The 7,533-nt window shown below is 35.4% G+C and overlaps 1 long non-coding RNA gene across 1 annotated transcript; it reads right to left on the bottom strand.

Annotated features, from left to right (window-relative positions):
* Positions 1 to 4,309: 4,309 nt before the first annotated feature.
* Positions 4,310 to 7,533, bottom strand: LOC113462589 (uncharacterized). The gene is made up of 2 exons (XR_003385278.3): positions 7,158 to 7,533; positions 4,310 to 4,564 (listed from the first exon to the last, which is right to left on the bottom strand). It is a non-coding gene; the product is annotated as an uncharacterized LOC113462589 (long non-coding RNA).

Here is a 7,533-nt window from a genome sequence, read left to right on the forward strand (position 1 = left end):
TGGCTTGCCAAATAGAACATTAAGTTGGATTTTTTCTCTCCAAAAAACCCACCAAAATCACCTTTAGCCCTTGAGCTTTTGAAAGGAAGCAGAGAATAAGTGGTAGATGGGCATCTATCCACAAAATTTTTGCCCTGATGGACCGCCTGACTCCATAAATAGCATAGAATTTTTGGGATGTTAGGGGCCCAAATGATCATCAAATCCAATGACTCCATTAATATATCTTTGCATAATCCATAACATACAAGGTAATCTGGTCTTTGTGAAAAATGACAGAAAAAACTATCCTTTTTTTCTCATGAATGAAGATTTTTTTTTCCTTGTTTAACATTTTAAGGGCCTTTGAAGGGCCATAAGAAAAAACCTACTTCAAAATTAGACCATGCTATTTTTCAGATGAATGCTTTAAATTTACTTCTAAGGGGTTATGCCTTTATGCAATGCTGTTGAAAGCAAGATCCACTTGCTCCGCAATCCTGCTATTATTGCACCAAGGGGCAAAACTAGTGTTTAGTTAATTGTGATTTGTGAAGATCAAATAGAAATAATAAAATGAGATTGGTGACTAAGGCAAAGAACATCAACTTGATGCATAAGTTGGAAGCTATCATCATAATGCAAGAGTCGATTGACATGAATATTATTATTTTATTAAGCTGTAGCTGCTTAATCTAGCATTGTAGCTGAAGCAGCAAGCTGCTCTCCTAAGCCAATAGCTCTCTATGATAAACAATTTACCTTTGCAAGTGATCACATTTAGAATCAATTAATATACAAGGGGTTTCCCCTCAGGCAAACTATAAAAACCCATTCTTTGCCATTTTGAGAAAACAGCAGTGTGTGATATTTGGAGGTATCTATTGAGAACCCATTTTCTTCCTAATCTTTGTCAGCATTCCTAGATTTTAGTAACATCATTTTCTCTATTATTTGATACAACTTTGAGCACCTTTTCCACCAGCTCCTCTTCAACAGTCCACCACTTTACATCTTTTGGTCTAACTAATGCAAGTTCTTTACCTCACATATCTGACTCTGTCTTCGCGGCACATATGTTCCTTGGAGCTTTTAGTGCCCCCTTTCTTGTATTTCCCCAAAACCTGTGAACAAGTGCTTTTTCTGGACAAATAATTCCCATATTCTTCAAAGCTTCCTTCGTTTGCATTCATTCACCTAGTTGTAATCTTTCATATTTACTTTTGAAACCCTTTATGATATCTTTTAGTCATGAGGGTTTTTCAGCAATATGGCCAATTACTCTTATATTTGAAGTGCTTGCACCTCTCTTCTTCTAGATCATATATTTGCCCTTTTTTTTAAGGTTTTATTATATTTCTAGTCTCCTAAGCCTTATTTACGTTACATTTGCTCTTTTGTGCATTGTTATCACATAATGACTTATATCATGGCATGGGATACCATTTCGTATCAGCAACCAAGTTAACCATAGAAAGCGCCTGTGCTTAAAAGCTGAAGGCATATAAAATTACTATAACTTAAGAACATTAAATTCCTATCATATTTGCAAGGTCAGAGAGTTAGGATGATAAGGTCAATCTTGAGGTGAAGACTGCATAATAATGCTGCTTTAGTCTTGTTGCAATTGTAATGTCAGGATTTAAACAAGCTAGAGGCACTGAACAAAGCATTCTGTTCTACTAATGTTTTTTCTCCATCCTTTTAAGACAGTCACATTTTTTGAATGCTTGCTTTGCTTATACATGCACTAAATTTTATTAACTTTGAAGGAACGGGTACGAGCATTCATCAAAGATAGTGAGGACCGAGATGTACTTGTGCTATATGTTCAAGATCCATTTCACAGATTATTGCTGCATGGTGTATGTGAAATAACTTTTCCTCTGTTGTGTTTGCAGAAGAACCATGTTCGTATCAAAACTTTAATTTGAAATGCTGACTGTTTGGCAGTTAAGGCTTCACTGCTGAAAGTGGATAACACTGGCACTGAATGGTGCCACTTGTATCTGCTTTCAAAAGAATTAACATGGACTAAAATGAGCATCACCTATGGTTTATTGTTTTTACTAAATCCTAGAAATAAAGGCATTGTAGAGAGAACCAGAGCAGATTTGTTAATTTAGGTTTCTATTTTATGATCCCTGCAAAAAAAAATTGCTTCAAAAGACATTGATTTTTGGTAGATACTATTCTTTTGATCTCACAAGACTCAAGGGTTTCATTATTTAAATCTGATCCTTCATAATTTCTTTACATACAAGCTAATCTCTGCAACTGTGAAAAATCAAGAAGTAAAAACATAGATCTAAAGCATATTTGAATTTCTAATCTAGCTTTCATCGTGTTCCACCGGATTACACCTTTCTTCTAGTCCTTTATTCCGGTTCTACACCCCATCACCCTTTAACGTTGTGTCAAAGCCACAACGAGCGGAACGGAACTTCTATTTTGCTATTTATTTTGTTGAAACTCTGTCAACCCCTTTCGAATTGAATGATTCAGTGTGAAAATCACACTCACTCTCTCAAGACCCAACCAAAGCCCTTCACTCAACTCATAATAGCGTATATTAGAAAGCATATCATGAGTTGAAAGACTCATTACAACTTGTGCTTTTGTCAAGGGCAAGGGAATCACCCAGCTCATTCACCAAGAATCAGCCATTGATTTTATTCTAGTTTGGTCGGCTAAGGCCAAATTGTTGGTAATCCATTTGTGACCTGATCGAAAAGGTCTTAACTCTTAGTTCTTGTTAGTTCAATGGGTTGAGTTTGGGTGTGAATCTAAGATTAGGTCCAGGTCTACCATTCCTCTAGCATGCCTAGTTAAGCTTGTGCGAAATCTTTTGATGTCAATGATAGTCATAGACCAATGAATGGAACCAATAGCTTTATAACTCGACTAAATTAATAAAAAATAATCCATCCCGGATCATCGGATCAACTTAGAATATGGGCCAGATTTGTACTGGTACTTCTTCGATAACAATTTCCGTACATAGAGATGCATATCGTTTCTAGATAGACATTAAGTACGCAAATATATCGACCTACACATTTATGGTCCGCCAATTTATGATAGATATATAATTGAACCATCAAATACGTGGTTTGTTTGTGGAATCTAAGATGATATCAATAATTTACTTTTTTGGTACATATAAATAATTTGATGCTACCAATATTGGTGCTATATGACTAGGTTAGTAAAGTTTTTTTTGTAGGTTTACTAAGAGATTTATGTTCATTTACAGTATTCACCAAATAAAGTACGGAGAGTTAGGAAGATGCCCGTTTATAAAATTAGTGAACCTTTGTCAATTGTATCAGATGATCTGAGAGATCAAATCTCACATTCACCAACATTATAAAATTAGTGAACATTTGTCCAGGAACCTTTTCAATACCATGTTTGAACCCCAAAGAATTCTTCCTCATTAAAATATTTTTAATTGATTGGAGCGGGGGATAAGAACCTCCAGTCTCTCAGGAGTAAAGATGGCTATTAGTCATTAAATTTGTTTTCGGCTTATAGATTTAGACCTGGTTGGTTGCCCGTTCTCGGAGGAGGAAGAGAGGGATGGCGTGGTGGAGGAGGTGGTGAGGCTGTGCAGCTTCAAGAAAATGAGCTACCAGGAGTGGGGATCGTAGTTTGGAGAAGTTGACATTCAAAAATTCATCTTTCTACGGAGAAGGAAAGGTTGGAGATTGGGTGAATCGTTTGAGCCCTGAGATGGCGGAGAGGCTGGATCACATTGTGCAACAAAAGCTGCATGGATCTGGTCTAGCCTACCAGCAGTCATATGAAACGTCCTCGTTCTAACTCCAGAAATCATGATGTCTCTCAATAATAACTTCCTGTTAGTTTCATTTGGAAGAGCAGAGAAATTAGCACAGATGGGCGTTGATTGTCAGAAGTCCAGATTAAATAATTTTACTCTCATTGGTTAATAAATTTAGGGGAAGTGCCTTACCTCCTCTGTCATCGCTCCAGAAAAAAAAAGATTGTCAGAAGTCCATATATTAGCAGAGATGGTTGTTAAATTGTAAGAAGTTTATGTAATCTGAGTTTTTTTTAATGTATAATAGCAATACCACCTAGAATGATTTTATTCTAGATCTATGGTGAACCTAGTCTATCCAATAATTTCTCTTTTCCAACAAGCTAGAATACAAAACAGCGATGGTGTCCAGAACTTTCAATTCAAAATATAAACTAACACCGAACCAAAGTTTTAGTCTATCTGAAAGTAGTGTGTCAGTTCCCACTTCATTATTATGGAGAATTATAATACACCCAGAAACTTAGATTGATGAGTTTAGTGACGTAATCAAATTTCAAGAATCATGAATAATATGAATGAGAGAACAAGGAAAAAGCATCATACCATGCATAGTCCCTCTTGCCTTTTTCCTTCCTGAAGACTTAAATTCCTTAGACTTCTTTTGCAAAATCATTTAATCAACTAAATCTTATGCTATCTCCCCCCTCCTCTTTTTCTAATTGGTTGCATGTTGGGGGAAAAATAACAAGATGCGCTCTTCCGTGTTCTAGTACTCGACAATCCAACATCCCAAACAGTCTGTAAGAAAATAATCAAGCCCAAATCATTGGGTTGGATGACAATATGAGCAGATTTTACATTGATAGTGACATTTATCTATTAGTATATAAGCACATATTAATTATGTAATATATCTTTTATATGTGTTTCAAATAAGCAACATGTGCATTTTACAACTTGTCAATATGATATACTCAATTTTTCTCATATGGATAAAAGTTACAAACTAAAAGGTTCTAATCATTAAATAAAAGATAACGTAAATATTTTTGCTTATTGAATTAATGCTCATTTTATAAGGTTGTTATACATCAAAATGAAGTTGTCTGACAAAATTATTCATAAAGAGCAATCATTTTAGAGATACTATATCTTTGATTATGGATCCAGACCTAACTTGAACTTGACAACAAGAAATCAAATTCAAATGCTAACTCATTTTAATTAGTCATGTTTATATTGCAGCAATATTGATACCATTAGGCTAGTTTGGTGCAAAGTTTTTGTCTTGTTTATATTGCAGCAATATGGATACCATTAAGCTAGTTTCGTGAAAGATTTTTGGCTTAAAATCTCGATTTTCATGGTTGATTCGGAAACACAGAAGATGTATTTTTAGAAAGAAACAAGGGGCCCCAACCAAATGTGTGTCTGTGTGTGTGTGTGTGTGAGAGAGAGAGAGAGAGAGTCATTACATGATATGTTCGTATTTAGACCACAATAAATAATATTTGTTATGTATTTTTACTACTTATTTAATTACATTAATTAGCACTTGAGGATATCAAATATTCTTTGTAATTCTATCAAAAAAAAAAAAATACTCTTCATAATATAAATTCATTCACAAGTTTCACTCTTGCAATATCCATATTTTATGGGGCCAACAGTGTGGTACTATTATCGTTATCGATCTCTTAAACTCCACAGGAAGAGATACGAAGCAGAAGTGGAAGCCTACCTATCGGATTGAAATAGTTCGACGGGGTGAATCCAAGATGGAGATTTTGGTCTCAAATATTCTGGAGGTGCCGCTGGCGGTTGGTTTTCCGCTATTCTTTCACTGTTTGATGATGTTTATCTCACCAAGGCTTCGAGACTTAAACGCTCTCTGGTAGATAATTTATGAATGATTGAGATGAGAGATAAGGACCTGGAATCTCTTACAGCGAAGTTGGCTATTAGTCACTAAAACCTTACTGTTACTTAGGACCATGTGTCTGTAAAAGTTTTCATTTCTTGGTGAACACAACCTACAGATTATGATTTAGTGTTTACTGTTGACTAGAAGATGGCAGACTGTTCCTAATATTTTCAGCTATTATTCCTATAGATTGCATCGTTACCTTATTTCGTAGTAAATTAAATTACTCTATCAAAGTTATTATTATGTTGCAGACTTGATCTTCATTTAGCATTGAAATTTGGTCGCGAGAGATAGCAAATCAATATTGTCTTAATTTTTGCATTCAGTTCCTTCAACCCTTCTTGCTAGTTCCTTTGATATGGCTACATGAGGTTATTATATGAAGAATTCAATTAATCACATGTCTATGTGTCAATCTAATGTTCTTGCTATTGTCTTAGAATGTCAAAACATCTTTCCCTAGCATTGTGTAACGAAAGAAGGAGCCAACTTCAGCTAGAGCCCTTCAATCAGCTTTATTGACATGTTTTATGTCTCTTATGTGAATTTTGGGCAGCAAGGATGACTTGATCACCTTTCTAGCTTACAATTGCTATAATCATTCCATCCTCCTCCCCCTCTTCAAGCATTCCTTGATCTTTTTTTTCTCTCTCGCACTCTCGAGAAGCATTTCATGCGCGTTTCTTTAGCTAGAACTCGCTTCAATGTTCTTTTGTGCTGATTTTATTTTTAAAATCTTTTCTTCACAAATGTGTCCTTGTGTCAAATTATCTGACTGGACAAGTTTTACCCTTTCTTATCGTATTTCTTTGCTTTCTTGGATGACATTAATGTAAAACACCGGCAAAAGTTACTATTCCTGTAGTGATTACATCTAGTTGTTTGATTCTGACCTATGTCGGCACATCACATAATACAAGGAAACTATTTTACATGACAACAACCAAATTTGGGTGCACATAACTACAAAGCCTTTTCTTTTCCCGGGGATTTTTTTTTTAATTTTTTATTTTATAGCAGCTTAACATGATCTCAAAAGGAATGCACTTTTACTGCAGAGTATAAGATCTTACCTACATTTTTGCTACAGAAACCAAACAAGTTCTCAAATGTTACTCTTTTGTTATCACTGATCATATTGAAAGAAAAGGACACAAATCAAATCCTTGCCTTGCTAGCCAATCTCTCTAATATGAATCTTTCTTTCAATCAACTGCCGCAGGACTTGACTGCCTCGTGTTTATTTCCCCAAAAAATAATCAAGTCAACCAAAAAAAAAAAAAAAAAAACACATCGCACAACAAAATAAACATTAAATAGACAGCAAATAGTAAATTTATAATCATAGATCTGAAAAATCCATTCTGGCTACTAATATAACTCAAATTAATAGAACACAAAAAAAGAAACATAACAATTATTATCTGATACACCAAAAAAAAAAGGAAAAAAAGAGACAGAGACCTTTTCGAGAATCGAACATGGAAAACGGGAAGAAGTCCTTCCCTCTTCAAGAACTCCAGCTTCGCCATCGGATTCGAAGATGAGAGAAAAAAAGGCACCAACTTGATCAATTTCAACGCTCTCTCCGAGGTTGGAGGTGGGAAAGGAGATCGAAATGATCGGCGGGGACGAGGACGGATGAGACGCTTTGGGTGACAGCATATACCATCTTTCCGTTTCCTTGTTCAATCTTAGATAGCTAGATTAGATCTCGGAGACATCACATCCGTCTGTCGATCGAGACTTAAATTGGGTCGGATCTCTGGTCTGTCCCGGCCCATGTTATAGTTTAGATTTATCTGGGCCAGGCCTAACTCCTTGGAACTTAGCCTCAAGT

Source organism: Phoenix dactylifera, chromosome 14 (genome assembly GCF_051530095.1).
Source record: "Phoenix dactylifera cultivar Ajwa chromosome 14, Ajwa_hap1_PhDact_Kaust_v1.1, whole genome shotgun sequence".
In the NCBI taxonomy this organism is placed as follows: Eukaryota; Viridiplantae; Streptophyta; class Magnoliopsida; order Arecales; family Arecaceae; genus Phoenix; species Phoenix dactylifera.